The sequence below is a fragment of the Ovis aries genome, chromosome 26 (genome assembly GCF_016772045.2).
Source record: "Ovis aries strain OAR_USU_Benz2616 breed Rambouillet chromosome 26, ARS-UI_Ramb_v3.0, whole genome shotgun sequence".
NCBI classification, from domain to species: Eukaryota; Metazoa; Chordata; class Mammalia; order Artiodactyla; family Bovidae; genus Ovis; species Ovis aries.
In genome coordinates this window covers 17,375,552-17,393,409 of record NC_056079.1, presented here as the reverse complement: position 1 = coordinate 17,393,409, position 17,858 = coordinate 17,375,552, and the positions used below count along the sequence as shown (strand labels likewise).

General features: G+C 36.3%; 1 long non-coding RNA gene across 1 annotated transcript in view; it reads left to right on the top strand.

Annotated features, from left to right (window-relative positions):
- The window catches only part of LOC132658698 (uncharacterized), a 727,669-nt gene that overhangs the window by 513,741 nt on the left and 196,070 nt on the right, over positions 1–17,858 (top strand). The window contains exon 12 of the long non-coding RNA XR_009598629.1: positions 10,930–11,000. This is a non-coding gene — a long non-coding RNA (uncharacterized LOC132658698). The remainder of the gene's footprint in view (positions 1–10,929; positions 11,001–17,858) is intronic.

Here is a 17,858-nt window from a genome sequence, read left to right as displayed (position 1 = left end):
ATAACCTCCAATTATTTTCCTGAGTGTTTTCTTCTGTCCTGTCTAATAGACCTTAGCATAAATACAGCACAATAGGGTATAATGTACTTATAAAAAAATAGACTTGAACCACTGGCGCAAGAGTTAGCTCCATTATATGTGTGTGTGATCTGAGGTATATTATTTAAGCTCTCCGAGCTGTAGGTTTCCCATCCTGAAAATACTACTAATAATAGTATCTCTGCATAGGCTTGTTAAAGAAAAAAATATTTTAAAGTATTGTTTAGCAAAATATTCAGTAAATTGTAGATATGCAAAATGTTTCAGCTACACTTTTTTCATGGTGGGAAAAATAATGCAGTCCTAGCTATTTTGGAGACATCATCCTCACCTTTTTAATTTCAAAAGGGAGAACTGAATCATCTGATTTCATGATAGTTCTTTGGTTTAAATGTAATTATATTACAGCTTTTTAAAGTTTAATTTGATCAAGAGATGAGTTCAGTTTTTTACAGTCTAAGATATACAGAGTAAATGCTGTAACAGAGCTTTAGTTTGTTATTGCAATATCTAGAAATCTCACATATATTAGATATTCTGATTCTACATTTTGGATCTTTAATAAATATACCTTTGATGTATAATCAAATCATAGAAAAATAATTTTAAACTATTTTTGTCATTAATATAATCTGCTATAGAGAAAAGTTCAAAGAGGCTTGCCATTGATTATATTTTCTTTCCATTTTATTATGCTTCATTGTATAGTATTTAGCATACTAAAGAATTATAAGTCTCTAACATAGATAATTTTCTTTACATTTTACTTGCTTCTGTTGTTTTATAATTTTACATATGCCTGCACGTATACAAATATAATATTACCAATTAAGACACTTTTATAATCCACAATCTGGCTTACTAATGCCTTCTCAAATGCTCCTGTTACAAATACTTGTCTTGTTCATTTTTGTTCTAGCTCTTGAGAACTTATTCATTTGTACAAATCTTTGTATCCAAATAAAAATGAGTAATGATAGTAAATGTTGAAAGTTGTATAAGTAATAGTGTGCTGTATAAAACAACAGTGAACTCCAGAAGCAAGATCAAATTTATATTGATTTTCTTCACTAATTTACACATGAGATAAGTTGTGGATTTGTGAACAAACCTTAAAGAAACCAAACCTATGTAAAATATTAGGTAATATGAAATTATTTTTGTTGAAGTTCACAAAGTCTGCAGACTGAAGCAACTATCTTTAAACCATTTATTTTAACAAGCATTGAGTATAGTAGCTCTGTACCATAACATGATACTCCAAATTAAACTTTTGCATCTCAAGTGACCTTTAGAGCAGTTTTACAGTTCATAAATTCTCTACAATATTGCTCTGTGGAGTGGTTCTAATAAATCTTAATTCTGCTGTAAACATTAGTACACCTATTAAAAATTGCATTTTCAGTCCAAACAAACACAAATGCAGGAATGGGTCTCCTCTGCCATATGAAGAATTTATAGTAGAATTCATAAAATAGTAGACATAATTTTGGTAAAGAGAGTAAGCGCTGCTGCTGCTGCTGCTGCTGCTGCTGCTGCTAAGTCGCTTCAGTCGTGTCTGACTCTGTGCGATCCCATAGATGACAGCCCACCAGGCTCCCCTGTCCCTGGGATTCTCCAGGCAAGAACATTGGAGTGGGTTGCCATTTCCTTCTCCAATGCATGAAAATGAAAGTGAAAGTGAAGTCACTCAGTCGACTCTTAGTGACCCCGTGGACTGTAGCCTACCAGGCTCCTTCGTCCATGGGATTTTCCAGGCAAGAGTACTGGAGTGGGTTGCCATTGCCTTCTCCAGAGAAAGCACTATAAATTACTTATCATTAACATAGGGAAAATGAAAAAATCAGGTGGTCAATATTTACACATATTTAAAACATGTTTAAAAGTCATGAAGTTCCATGTCTACTATGGTCGGGGGGTGGGGAACTAATTTGTTAATGTGATGAAGATTTGAGACTGTATGATGGAGAAAGAAGAATTTAAGATATGAAAGCCTTAATTCCTTATAGCTTGCAAACTTTCTATATTGAGCACATGAGAGGGTTCAGCACATTGGTTATGTTTGATTGGTGGAATCTCAGTGTATTCATTCCATGAAAATTTGATTCATCTGGAATTTTAAGTTTGCGATTACATTTGGAGAAAATTTATGGAAATCCCTATGTTGACTAAGGTGAGCATACTCTTGTATATCTGAGTTCTTGAGACCAGAAGAACAGTGTTGGGTGAAGACACGTGCAAATGTTGAGATTTAATTAACTATCTGTGTTACCACTGTCTTCAGAATAGCATTTTACAAGACTATTTCAAAATCAGGAATCGCCAGTCTATGTCTGACGCAGGATGCAGCATGCTTGGGGCTGGTGCATGGGGATGACCCAGAGAGATGTTTTGGGGAGGGAGGTGGGAGGGGGGTTCATGTTTGGGAATGCATGTAAGAATTAAAGATTTTAAAATTAAAAAAAAGAATAAATATTTGGAAATAAAAAAAATCAGGAATATAAATAAATATTATTTGATCCTTTCAGACTGTGCTGAAGCTGTCAACATGGAGAAAATGTTTCTAATGGACTAAAAGGGAAAAGCAAAGGACTTGGAATATGTATTTCCTTCTCATTTCTTGTAGGCAGCCCCTCCCCTATGCTCCCTACTTCCTCTTCCCAAATTTCAAATAGATTGTTGGACTTCTGGATATAGCTTCCGTGTTCCTTAACTTATGACCTGTTTCCTTCACTTTTTGCCTGATATTCTTAGGAAATGCCTAAATATAATCATCTACTTGATTTATTTTCTCTTCAGAATTGTCCATTCCACTCTTTACTCCATTGGTTGAGCTTTAAAAAATGAACATTTTAATTCTGAAAACTTGTCTGTGCAGATCCTTTATTAGGGGGGTAGAATATCTTGTTGTATATCTCTGAACATTTGTAGCACATCTATATTTTGTCTCAAGTCTCTGTTAACTCTGTTTGTTCCATTGAATATTAGTTCTGCTATGATTATCTTTTTAGTTTGGTTTTCTTCCAAAATTGAGAATTTGGGGTTGTCTGCTCAAACTTATATTTGAGAATGCCTATTTATCTTCCTATTACATTTACTTAAGTCTGAAAGGCAGGACTTGACCCCTTGTGGGAGAGATCTCAGCCCTTTCAAGGATCAGGAATTACTGGAGAATTGTACAGAATCTCTGGTCTTGCTCCTGCATTTGTGCTATAACCGGGAGGTAATGTCATTACTATTTGCTTTCTTAGCATGAATGTACCCATAAGTGTCCGTATTTGTCAAATGTCCTGCTTCTCTTAATTCCTCTCCACTTAATCATGACAAATTTCTCAGGGCATGAACTGAGAAATGACTGAGAACTGAACTGAGAACTCTCACCCACTGACTCTTGACCTTAAACTTCCACACATTTTTCTTATCAATAAAAACACCTCTCCTACACTTGTGGACTTTTACTTCTTTATTTCTCCATAGACTAGATATTGTGTTTTTTTTTTCTGTCTTTCAAGGATCCCATAAATTTATTTGCTTTAATGACACTGTATCTTTTTTTTCCTACTCTTCATTACATTTATTGTATAAAAAAATCATCTTTTCTGTCACACTATGGAATTTGAGGCCTAGGGATATATGCCCTATCTTAATGCAACGTATTGATTATTTTGTAAACTAATTACGATGGTAATCCTGATATCACGAATTAGTATAGCAACCTTCTAACATAATGTTTTAAAATCAGATAATGTGTCTTATTTACTCAGTGCTATGGAAACTTGAAACAGAAAATAAAACTCTTTACTGTTTGTGAGGACTGTTTAATACGGGACCCCAGAAGATCAGTCACAAAATGGGCCCTGTAGAAAAAGATTTAGACATTAATTACCATTCAGAAAACTTACTTTATTTTAGGTTTATTTTAATTATGATTCAAGTATAATCATTTGTATACTAGTCTTTAAGAAGTAGGCTTTTCTAAAAGAGAACATTACAAGCAATTTTATTAGATAAAAATTTTTATTAATGTCATTTAAAATCTTCTCCTACTTAAGAGAGTATTTGACTCATGAAAATGTTACATTGATTAAAGTTTGTAAGATTTACAGTGTCAAAATTAAGGGGATCCATTAGTCTGCATTGTTAAATCATTTCAAGCACTTTTCAATAACTTAACTGTTAATCCAAGTAGCAAATTAATTCAGTATGAGTTATATCTGAAGATTGACTTTTCTTATGTAGAAATAAAAAGTTCAGTGAGCTGTGTGATGGTTTTAAGGATGATAATTTTCACTATGAGAAAAAGGTAGCCTGTTGATATATTATCACCAAAAGATGTCCAATGGCCATAGAGAACAGACTTATGGACACAAGGAGGGGGAGGAAGGAGAGGGTGGGATGTACGGAGCGAGTAACATGGAAACACACATTACCATATGTAAAACAGAGAGCCAATGGGAATTTGCTGTATGATTCAGGGAACTCAAACTGGGGCTCTCTGACAACCTAGAGGGCTGGGATGGGGAGGGAGGTGCAAGAGGGAGGGGACAAAGGTATACCTATGGCTGATTCATGTTGATGTTTGGCAGAAACCAATGCACTGCTGTGACGTGATTATCCTTCAGTTAAAAATAAATTTAAAAGAAATGTCAAATGGCAAAGTGAAGTCAAATTATACTGAAATTGCTTCTAGTGAAGTGAGTATTTATATTGGTGCAATGTCTGACCTTCCTCCCCAGACACTAGAGGTCTAGGAAGCTGCTTGAGAGCATCATGCAGAGTGTAGGCTCATAACTTCCATGTTTATTACTTGAGGCCCTGAGTAATAGTAGATAATCAGTAGCAGTATTGACACTTCTTGCCTTCTCATTTCTGGACCCACGTTCTTCCAGGAGATGAAGGACTAAAGCATAGATCTTCTTAGCCAGTCTATCTTGTTCCAGACTAAGGGAACATGCCATGTCCACGTTTCTGAGATCTAGCTGGAAAATTTCTGTTTGTATGGTGGTGATAATTATGTCTGTTTCTTGACTATGATGTCTGGGTTTTATGGTTCCCAAAATGCTCTTCATGATCCAAGAATGAGAGGGAGACAACAGGGACTGAGGTTTCTTGGAGAACTACTTATTAAGCAATAAAGAGGAGGGTCCACTCATTATTCCCCAGTTGATAGCTTGTATCATAAAAATGGACAGTACCTTGCTCTCCTGAACTCCTCCAAGACTCTGTTGGTAGGTGAAGCTTACAGATAAGGCAAATTTGATTATAGTAATCATTCACAACTTTTCTGTTTCCATCTTCAAAGTACAGAAGGTGTTCAAAGTTTCTTCATTATACTTAAAATCCAAATTAAAAAGAGAGAAATTTCTGTTCATTGTTGTAATAAGAATAAACTCATAGGTCATAGACAAGGTGAGCTAAAAATAAAATCAAGGTTATTAAAGGTCAGTGTCTCAGATGACTGCATATTATACAAAGGAATGTTTCTAACCACACATGGAAATGAAGATCAAAAGAAAGGACAAATTGTTTCTTAACACTGCTGGTAGCTGATGTCCTAAGGAAAAATAGCAAATTATCTGAGAGTGTACCTCCATTCTCTAGAGGAAAAAACACTAGAGTGGGAGCAACTGTCGTGTGGCCACTGCTTACACCAGTGGCTTCTAAATTTGACTGCACACTGGAATCATCTGGGATCTTCAAAAGTCACTGGTAACCCACTTCCAGTCATTCTCATTTTTCAATATAGGATGTGAATTGGGATTTGAGAATTTTGAAAGGTCCCCAGATGATTTTACTGTGCAGCAAAGACTGAGGACTGCTGGCTTACATAACTATTAACATGTGAATTTTCAGCAGTTTCATGTTTTCACTGTCCAAACGATTATTAACCCGATTCCTGCCTTGTAGAGTGGTTGGGACGATTGAACAAAGATGCTATGTGAAAAATACTTTGGAAATGGGGAAGGCAATACTTAAAGGTAAAAAATCAATTAGTAGCTTATAAGAGTCTCAAAGGTTTATTAAAGTTTTCCTGATGAGTTTGCAACTCTGGTGATAGTCAAATATTGAAACGTTTAGAGCCTTTACAAATTTAGAGCTCTAACTGTGCTTTGAAATGTGTTTCTCTTTGTATTACACTCATATTCTGATACTGAGCTATCAAGTTGTGACTAACGCAGTGTGACACACCAGTATGTATATAAGTTGGCAACCAGAGGTTGATCCAGCTCTCTAATTCACTTGATATCTTGAGCATGTCATTTAACATTTCTATGCTTTACTTGTCCATAAAATGCAGAGAAATATGTGTACTAACTATTTCTAAAGTGTAGGGGAAGAATCAAATGTGCTGATAGATGAAAGTCCTTTGAAAAGTAAACACTATTAACCTTCTACAAAAATAAAAATTAGCAATAATTCCAAACTGAGAAACAAGCAGCAGGGTATTGTGAAAGGAATATAGTCCTGGGAAATTGATATCCTTTCTCTTTCATTTTCTTCTTAAAGACAGAGATCTGAAACAAATATGACAAAAATCTTATCACTTGTTAAACAGTCCCATAATTGGCACATAGCTGGTTTTTATATTATTACCTATCCACCAAGGAATATAGGTAAAGAATCAAATGATAAAGAATCTGCCTGCAATGCAAGAGACCCGGGTTTGATCATTGGGTTGGGAAGATCCTCTGGAGAAGGGAATGGCTACCCACTACAGTATTTTTGCCTGGATAATTCCATGGAGAGAGGAGCCTGGCGGGCTGCAGTCCATAAGGTCACAAAGAGTTGGACCTGACTGAGCAACTAATACTTTTAACTTTTCCTACTATTATATGTTTAAAATAATTTATAATTAAAATTAGAATATGACTTCCAATATTATAATTGTTTCAGCTTTCACAAGTCATATAACCTTTCTGGTCCTTTCCTTGTCATTTTATTAAACAGAGAGTCTTTACTATCCCTTCTGAACTGTAACATTCAGATTCAAGTGGTAAGCTGATAACCTGATGTAGAATTTTAAATATTTATGCTGATTATAATAGAATATTTACATGCTTTGAAAAAAAAAGAAAAAATATATTTTATCATTTGAGGCAATTGAGAAATGAATTCAGAGATGTGGTCATCCAGGAAAAAACTGCCACATGCCATGGTGACTCCTTCACAAGAAAGGCATAAGATTATAAAGGTAATGACAAGAGACACTGAATTTGGGCAAATGTAATATGTATAAGATAAAGATAATATCTTTGGAAAACCAAAAGATTTAGTCAACAACCTCAGTCCAAAAAGGATCCCAGGAGCACACTGGAGGGCATCAGTTATAAATTAGATTTAATGGACTTCTAGTTCTGTGTGTGTGTTTATAATTAGAGGTAAAATATGGATATTAAAATAAGCATAAATATATATATGGGTATACAACACAGATATAAAATCATTGATATATTCAGTCCCCTTCTGTTTAGCAATATTGCACATTTATAGCCTCAATGTAAAGCCAAATACTCTCACACAATATATAATTGTCAACATTTATAAACCTTAGCTTGGTTTTCATGATTTTCTTCTAGGTTCAATCCGTAGACTTTATCTTTAGTTAATGTTCCATCTAGTCAATATAGTGAAAGTCAGATTTTTCAATTAAGAATTTCTGGTCTCGTGTGCTACTTTAATTAACAATTTGATCAATTACTTTTTCAAGTCCTAACCAGGCCAGACCCTGATTAACTTCTGAAATCAGACAATATCCTGTGCATTCAGAGCGATGTGGCTGTAGACATTTTTGGGTCAGGCAGAGGACGTAGGGCTGAAAGACATCTCATTTATTATAATCTCCCCTTTTCAAGTACTTGTACAGAAAGCCTGACAGCTGAGTGTTCACGTACGTGCACACACACACACACACACACACACACACACACACACACAGAGTCCTGTTTGCAATGACAGCCATGCTCCAGAGAGAAACCTGATAGGGAGGAGGAAGATCAAGTGTGGCTCCCCTACTTACCAATCAGATTCTCTAAACACACACCCACCTACATGCACACACACATTCATATCCCAATTTTTGCTATAATGTAGCAATAGTCATAAAAGTTTTTAAAATGCTTTGTGCTTCATGTAAGGACTGCATTGCTATCTCATGCTACAGTGGACATCTGTGTTTCCTGCATGCTTTTTGTGGTTTAAGATACAAAGCGTTTAATTCTTACAGTTTTGTGGGCAGGAATTAGAGCAGGGCTTAGCAAGCAATTCTTTGTCACATGGTTGGCAGAGGTCACTTGCGGATATTTAGCTGGTGCATAAGCCCTTCTAGAAGGTGCAGCATGTGTTTGTTCACTTGTTTGATGTCTTGGCAGAAGAGTTGGAGTGCTGGGCTCAGCTGGACTGTGAATCAAAGCACTTACATGTGACCCCCTCCAGGCAGCATTCCAATAAGCCAGATTTCTTACATGGTAGGTCAGGGTTCCTTGGAAAAGCATCCCAAGAGTTTTGTTTATTTGTTTTGTTGCTTTACCAATAAATATGTGCACTTTCCATATTGCTTTTATGATACATGTGTGTTTTAATCTTGCTTTTCTTTCTATCTTGATCTTAAGCCTCAAGTTCACTTCTTCCATGTCACTTCAATTCTCAAACATATGCCAACGAGAAACATTTTCAAGATAAAAAGTAGATTATTACTGCCACTTTAGTTTACGTATGTGCTTTTGAAATGTTTAAGCAGATATGGACTTTTATATTTGCCCTTTTGCATTCAATGACCAAGATAGGCTTTCATTCAACTAGTACTTTTAGACTTCACTGTAATAAATTGTGACTTAGCTGTATTCAAAAATGTTGGAAGAAATGGTCCTTATATTTTTGCAGTTTGTAATCTATTTCAAGTCTGATAAATATGAAAAAAGTAAGTGGAAATTTCCAGTAATAAAGAAAAATGTGCATTTTATGCAAGAGTGCTATAAAATATAAAACCAAATGATTGGTTTGTCAGAAATAGAGCAGGCAGGCGTTTGTATTGAGACAGAGGACCCTGAGCCAGTTATTGCAAGAATGCTGGCTATGAGTTATCACAGATGAGGATGTGGACTTTTCTCTGAAGAGTTGAAGGGGAAGGGATGTGTCCTTGGGTTACGGCCAGATACAGTGAATAATCATAATGAGTAATGTGCCTAGATATAAGTATAAGAAATTGTACAAAGTTAAGGGGCTTATGTGGCAAAATAAAGGTCAGATTATCTCATTTTCATATAAACTGAAGTCATTTATTACTCCTTTCATATTTGCTTGAAGAAATGAAACTACATCTATCTATTATCTATCTTACCTTACCTATTACATGGACTCTCTTTCTTTACCTCTCTATTTCTCTATTACTTAAATGTTTTTTCCTTGCATATACCTGAGTTAATACTATTATTCCCATGTTAATTTCCTGGTTCTGATAATACCGTTCATTATGGAAGGTATTGTAACTGGGACAAGTTGGCTGAAAGGTACTTGGGAACTGTCTATAGTATTTTTGCTATTTATTGTGAGTCTTAAATTACTTTTAAAAAGAAATGTTATGCTTAAAAAAAATGTAATGCCTTTTTCTTGAGTATGGCTGTAGGTAACCAATATACATTGAGAAGAAAATAGGAATAAAGGTTATCAAATTATCTATTGTTTACTAAAAAGTCATTCTCTTTGAGGAAAAGGTGAGTTTGTAAATATATCTTCATCCAAGCTAAATAACTAAATTCCTAAAACATTCTCTAAAATCTGTTAGTCTTAAAAAGCAAACTACTCTGTGAGGAAGGGAAATTTAGGTCAATGCAGTTTCTTACTAACATGATAAAAAAAGAAGATAATAATTGTACCCATCTTTATAATTATTATGAGGAGGGCATGGCAACCCACTCCGGTATTCTTGCCTGAAGAATTCCCATGGACGGAGGTGCTTGGCGGGCTACAGTTCACTGGGTCACAAAGAGTCAGACACGACTGAATGACTAAGCACAGCACATAATTATGATATTCTCTTTTCTTATATTTAATATAGAAACTACCTCCTATGTTATTTGATACTTAAAAGTTATATCAAAGCAGTTGGAAAATGGAATGTTTTATGCTCTTATTTTGTTATTCTTTCTATAACTGTATTTTGAGTTGTTATGAAGCATGCTTATTTCTGCTTTCTTTGGCACTTTTTTTGTTTACTTCCATACTAAGTAACCAATCTTATTACATTTTAAATTTAGGAAAAAGAATTTGATTTTTAGCAAGGGTGACATGTTTACGACTTGCTTATTTGTTTTCTACCCAAGCTGGCATTTTTTAAAGTCCTAAAATAATCACTCGGACTTTAAGAGCTAAATCGAAGCACTTTTTTAAGCACTTCTTAGAATTAAACCTCTCTTGTGAATGGCTGTTAAATGCACTGTTTCTCTAAAATTCTCATCATCTTGCATCTCTTAGCAACTTTTATCTGCAAATCTGCTGGTGTTTTAGAAGTCATTATTTCATTATCCACTGTCCCCAAAGCTCTTCTGAAGTGTTATGCAAATATTTCTTTCTTAAATCTTTCTTCAGTTCCCAAGTGAAAAATTTAAGACGCACAAAAAAGAAGTGACTTTCCTGGGAACATTCTCATTTTCTGAAGGAGCAGGTTATTAGGAAGTGTGAAGGCCCTGTTAGTCCATTCAAAAGAGAGGAAAGGGTGTGTAGTGGATTTTGTTTCTCTTTTAATCAGAGACAACAGTCAGGAAACAGTTTAACTGGGGAAGAATAGTATTCTGTAGGTGATCGCAGTAACCTGACTGTCCAAGAACAGTGTTTTTTATTTAAAAAATTTTTTTTTCATTTTCTTGTTTTTGTTATTTTGGGTTTCTTCTCTAGTCTTGAGATCCAACCAGTCCATTCTAAAGAAGATCAGTCCTGGGTGTTCATTGGAAGGACTGATGCTAAAGGTAAAACTCCAGTACTTTGGCCACCTCATGCGAAGAGTTGACTCATTGGAAAAGACCTTGATGCTGGGAGGGATTGGGGGCAGGAGGAGAAGGGGACAACAGAGGATGAGATGGCTGGATGGCATCACCGACTCGATGGATGTGAGTTTGAGTGAACTCCGGGAGTTGGTGATGGTCAGGGAGGCCTGGCGTGCTGCGATTCATGGGGTTGCAAAGAATCGGACATGACTGAGCGACTGAACTGAACTGATATGTAAACAACAAGGCATATTATAACAAGAACTTGGTGAATTTATTTAATGAATATTTATATGAGTTCAGGACTCTTTTCAACCCTTGAGTTCTGCCCATCATAGTACTTGAATAAAATCTTTATTATAGTGTCTATATAGGGTGAAACATACTACTGAGAGCTCATTCATTCCATAACCAATGTTTATAGAATGTGTATTGTGTGCCAAGCACCATGTATCAAGATTACAGCATCAGCTACTTTAGCAGTTAAGAGTGTGAGCTTTGGAGACTCATGTTTTGTGCTTGATTTCTGCCTCTGCCACTTACTCATTGTGTGGGCTTTGTTTTTCTTTCCCTCAACTTATCATCTATAAAAGGGGCAGAATAATAGGATAACTTCTTCATAAGTTTGCTGTGAGAGTTAAATTAAGCTATATATGTTAACTGTATGGATGTGAGAGTTGGACTATAAAGAAAGCTGAGCGCCGAAGAGTTGATGCTTTTGAACTGTGGTGTTGGAGAAGACTCTTGAGAGTCCCTTGGACTGCAAGGAGATCCAACCAGTCCATCCTAAAGGAGATCAGTCCTGGGTGTTCATTGGAAGGACTGATGTTGAAGCTGAAACTCCAATGCTTTGGCCACCTGATGCAAAGAGCTGACTCATTTGAAAAGACCTTGATGCTGGGAAAGATTGAGGGCAGGAGGAGAAGGGGACGACAGAGGATGAGACAGTTGGATGGCATCACTGACTCGATGGACATGGGTTTGGGTGGAATCCAGGAGTTGGTGATGGACAGGGAGGCCTGGTGTGCTGTGGTTCATAGGGTCGCAAAGAGTCGGACATGACTGAGTGACTGAAATGAACTGAACTGAAGTGTTACTAAGTATTACTAAGACATAATTTCACTCTGAAAGATAACAGCACCAATACAGAGATAGAGAAAAATCTCTACTGGGATATTGTTGTACACAGGATTTAATACAAGATGAAAAGTCTGAACTAAGTATGTGCTGCAGAACAGAGACATCTTTGAGTAGATTTGATACTAGAGCTGATTTGAAGGAAGGTAAGAGATAGATGAGATAGTTGGAGAACAAGTACAAGTGAATGCCAGGGTCAGTATGTGTGAACACACAGAAATACAGTCATACCAAATTGCAGAGTTGGCAGGAAACTTCATTCTCCTGGAGAAAGCATATAGCATATATCTATGGAGGGGGTGAAAAAGATAACACGTGGAAGTTATGACCAAACTGAGGCTGCCTTTGGAAAGCAGGAAGTTTACAAAGCAGAAAATTGACTGATACAGATCGCATATTAATTAAAAAAAAAAACAGCCTGTCAGCTGTAGGGAGGATGGCGAGGCAGTACCACACTGGACATGGGAAAGCTGGTCAGTGTGTTTAGGGAGTTGTTTAAGGCAAGGGTTAAGTAATGATAATGTAGGAAAAAAAGAACTTTCTGAAAGCTGTTAGTATAGATGGAATGTGTGGAGTTGAATATGAGGTGATGAAGTCAAGCAAGGACTTGAAATACTGAATCTGAGAAACTTGCTAGATTTGCAAGTGAAGATAGACCGCAGACACTGGAATATGGGGAGGGGTTTAGAGTTTAGAAGCATATTCTAGGCTAGAGGTATAGATTTGGGAATCTTAACCAGTTAAGTGATTGCTGAGGCCAAGTAAAAGTTTCAGAAGGCTAAAGAAAGAGCTTTAGTGAACATTATTATTTAAAGAAAGAGTCAATAAGATCAGTAATGTAGGAAGGGTCCAGAAAATGTCAGTATAAGGTAGCTTGAAAGACATGATACTAGCCATTGGGCTTCCCTGGTGGCTCAGTGGTAAAGAATCCGCCTGCCAATTTTTGCCTATGCGGGAGACAGGGGTTCGATCCCTGGGTTGGGAAGATCCTCTGGAGAAGGAAATGGCAACCCACTCTAGTATTCTTGCCTGGGAAATCCCATGGACAGAGGAGCCTGATTGGCTACAGGCCGTGGTGTCACAAAGAGTCAGACACGACTTAGTGACTAAGCAACAGTCATCAGTGTTAAATGATTCCAGGAAGGTATGTGTTCTTTGGATTTGCCAATTTGGATGTGACTAAACACTTTATTCAAGGAGAAGGCAATGGCAACCCACTCCAGTACTCTTGCCTGGAAAATCCCACGGACAGAGGAGCCTGGTGGGCTGCAGTCCATGGGGTTGCTAAGAGTAGGACACAACTGAGAGACTTCACTTTCACTTTTCACTTTCATGCATTGGAGGAGGAAATGGCAGCCCACTCCAGTGTTCTTGCTTGAAAAATCCCAGGGACGGCGGAGCCTGGTGGGCTGCCATCTATGGGGTGGCACAGAGTCAGACATGACTGAAGTGACTTAGCAGCAGCAAACACTATTCAAAGCAGGTCCCCTCTTATGAGATGGTAACTAGCACGTATATTTTCTTTCCATGCATCAGTTATAAAGTTAAATGTTTGTTCAAAGTTCTTAAACATGCATTTACCCTTCTTCACTGTGGTGTTTTCTAAAAAAATATATTCAACTAGTTCTCACTCCCTGGTGTGAAATAAAAGTTTTTTTATAGTCTGAACTTTGATTTATCATTGACTACCAATGGTTTCAAAGAACATAGAACCTCAGAGTAAAGTAGGACTGAAAAAAATTATATAAATAGAATTTATCTGGAAACTGTGACAATAAGCATTTGGTCTTGGTTAGTTTGCATAAGCTACCCATTTTTCTTTTCCAGAATCTAGACTACAATTTCAGGCTTCCTTTCATCTCACCCAAAGTGACAAAATTGTGAGGTTTATTTCATCTTCATGGAGTTGAAGACTATGCCACATTCCTAATTCTACCCATGACATCCATTCAAGCTTGAATTGTTACTGTTCATTAGAATAGTTTTCAAATTTCTTCCTCAAAATATTTCTCAAATGGAAAAACCACCAAAAAGCTTTTACTCAACTCAACATGTATAAAACAACTCTTCTTCACATGTACTGTGATGATACTCAAAGAATACAACAAAAAATAATTCTGTAAGATATTCCCTATCATGTAAAATCTAAGGATTTTTAGGCTGATTATTTTCAAAGAATACTGTTGCAGTTTTATATATACAAACATTAAGTAAAGATTTTTAAAAATAAAATGCTGGGAAAATATTGCTCTTAGTAGCTTAAAAAAAGAAAAAGATGTGCTTTAAACACATCTTAACTCTAGGGGAGTCAAAAGATAACCTTTGATCTGAGTGCCTGTATTTCAGGGGTGAGAACAAGAAGTTAATGGAAATTTTTTCATGCATTGGAGCTGCATTTTGAAGCTGGGGTGAGGCACAGACAATGTGTAACTCTCTTTATGATACCTTGTGAGACTTAAGCACATGCCAAGCTACTTTGGGGCCTAACCATTCTCCAACTGACCCAAAATCGGAAGTTTAGAGAGGCTGTTTGGTATTTCACAAAGGGCATCCTACGTAAAGTTTCTGCTGTGAGTTTCATGGTTAATTGTAGCAACAAAGAAATGAATGAAAGTAAAATAATACATTTGATCCAAATCAGAACACACTACACAATGGGGAAGAGAATCCAGGTATTCGTGTTTCAATCCCCTGAAATTATGCTGGCATGATTCTGTCTAGGAAGGTTGAGCTACAACTACTGTGGCCTGGACAAGCGCCCTGGCCCGAGACACCCCCATTCCTACTCCTATTCCCGTACCCCTACAGAGAACCCTGTTTCCACACCAGCACACCGACTCATCTCCAAGTTGGCCAACCAGTCTTACCTCTTTCAATTAATTGCAAGCTTATTTGAAGATCTTCTTGGTCTTTTTCTTCCATAGTGACAGGACAGGGCCCTCTGTTTAATTCACAGTAAGGATCTCATATTTCTTTTCTAGGCAAGCAGGACTGGGTCTCTCTGACAAGTTTGTGGGATTCCTTATATCATCCAGTTTACTTCTGCTCGGGAAATGTGTGTAACTAGTTTAGACATACTGTTGTTAGGACGTTGTTAAACCCTTCGTCCAGAGTACTTCTATTTTGTGTAACCAGGAGGATCATTGCCTTGTCGACACTATTTTAAAAGCAAACAAACACCAACAAAACCCTAAAATACCATTGAGCTCACTGGAAATCAAATAGATGAAGCCAGATTAATCAAATTTCATTTGTTCTATATAAAAACTGGTGAATTACTCTGAGGACACATAAGATGTAGCAGTTTTTACACATGTATACAAAATCCAATAAAGTATACCTGTATACAAAATCCAGAAGAATTTTTTTTTTAAAAACTGAAAGAGATTTGTTTCATTTATTTTTCCACCTTTCTTTATATTGCTAGATATTGTAAATAGAATAAATTTTAGCTGCACTGCTTTAGAACAAATAATCACCAGTTTTTTTTTCAAAAAAAACATGAAGAGATTTGAAGTGAGAAGTTCACTACAGGACTTTGGATAAAAGTCCTGCCTTGCAAAAGCTGCTCTCCCTAAGCAGTAGCCTGTGGGATATTAGGGTGACCAAAATTTTCCTGAAAAGTATCCTATTATCAGAAATTCCCCAAGTTTTGAAAAGTAGTCTTTTTTAATTTAAAGCAATCTACAGCATAAAGAAAAACATGAAGAAGGAGGGGAAAAAACCAACATAAAGTGCTGGAGTATTATCTTTTTAAATTGTCCATTAAGATTGTTTAATAGAAATGCACCAGCTCATTTTTGAAGTTATTTAAGATGTTACATTAGTAGTGATATGTAGCAAATGTTTTATCCAACAAATTCTAAATAACTGTGAAAAGATTTAACGAAGTGCCAACTGGATATTAGAGTGCTCTGTGGGTTATTTTGTTTCCAATTTGTTATTCTTATTTCAAAATAGTATTCAGTTCTCCCTACAAGTAAATACAATGTATGAATAATTGCCTCTATATAATTCCAATTAATAGCTTTAGACAAAGCCAGATTTACTAAAAATGTGCTGAAACTCAGCATGTATATTGAATCAGGACTCAGAAACTAAAAGTGAAACAATATTTTTAGAGAGATCCTGGGAGCTTGTATACACCCGCGGTGGATTCATGTCAATGTATGGCAAAACCAATACAGTATTGTAAAGTAAAATAAAGTAAAAATTAAAAAATAAAATAAAATTTATAAAATTAAAAAAAAAAGAATTTTGCTGTATCAGTTCTCAAAACCAAGCTGTGCATATATTTTTTTTCTAAAGCATAATAAAGAACAATTATTTCTAGCAAATATCAAGAGAGTATAAATACTAAAATGCATTTAATTTTTATATGTTCCTTATTCCTTGTATAAAGAGGAAATTACCAAATCCTCCTTTTGGTGGAAATACTTATTGCTTTCCTGCTAATATTCTCTCTATGACAGTGGTGATTGCTGCATATTCTCTTGAATATTTGCACCAAGGTATTCCCAGTTACCTCTTTAATGTTCAGTAGATATAGCTGTCTATATTATCCTCTGCTTGCTCATTTTAGCTGTATCAATTCTAGACTCAAGATAAGTTTATAGTCATCAACCGTGTCTATAGAATTTCAAGGTATTCAGCTGAATTCATACCATGTGTCTTCACAAATTATAGCCTTCACCATAAACATTTTTCTATTTCTCTTTATTTATTTTCTGGCATAAACAAGTTTTTTTGTATTATGTAAAGTAATAAAATTAGTATTTTATGGCTCACAAAACATTAATTTCTAGTTACACAGTTAGTCTATTTTTCTGATTTATTGTTCAGTCGCTGAGTTGTGTCTGAATTCTTTGTGACCCCCTAGACTGCAGCACACCAGGCTTTCCTATCCTTCATTATCTCCCAAAGTTGGCTCAGACTCATGTCCATTGAGCCAGTGATGCCATCCAACCATCTTATCCTCTGTCATCCCCTTCTCCTCCTGCCTTCAGTCTTTCCCAGCATCAGAGTCTTTTCCAGTGAGTTAGCTCTTTGCATTAGATGGCCAAAGTATTGGAGTTTCAGCTTCAGCATCAGTCCTTTCAAAGAATATTTAGGGTTGATTTCCTTTAGGATTGATTGATTTGATCTCCTTGTTGACCAGGGGACTCTCAAGACTCTTCTCCAGCACCACAATTCAAAAGCATCGATTCTTCGGAGCTCAGCTTTCTTTACGGTCTAACTCTTACATACTGTTCATGGGCTTCTAACGGGACGACAGAGGATGAGATGGTTGGATGACATCACCGACTCAATGGACATGAGTTTGAGCAAGCTCCGGGAGTTGGTGATGGACAGGGAAGCCTGGCATGCTACAGTCCATAGGGTTGCAAAGAGTCGGACATGACTGAGCAACTGAACTGATCTGAACTCTCACATATGTACATTAGTATCGGAGAATCCATAGCTTTGATTGTATAGACCTTTGTTGGCAAAGTATTGTCTCTGCTTTTTAATACAACGTCTAGGTTTGTCAGAGCTATTCTTCCAAGGACAAGCATCTTTTAATTTCATAGCTGCAGTATCACTATTTGTGGTGATATTTTATTCGTTCAGGACACTTGTATCAACCACCTACTTAAAGTAAAATATTAAGTGCTCGTCAGGAAATGGCTGAAAAAGACAACCTATGTCCTTATGGAACTTACT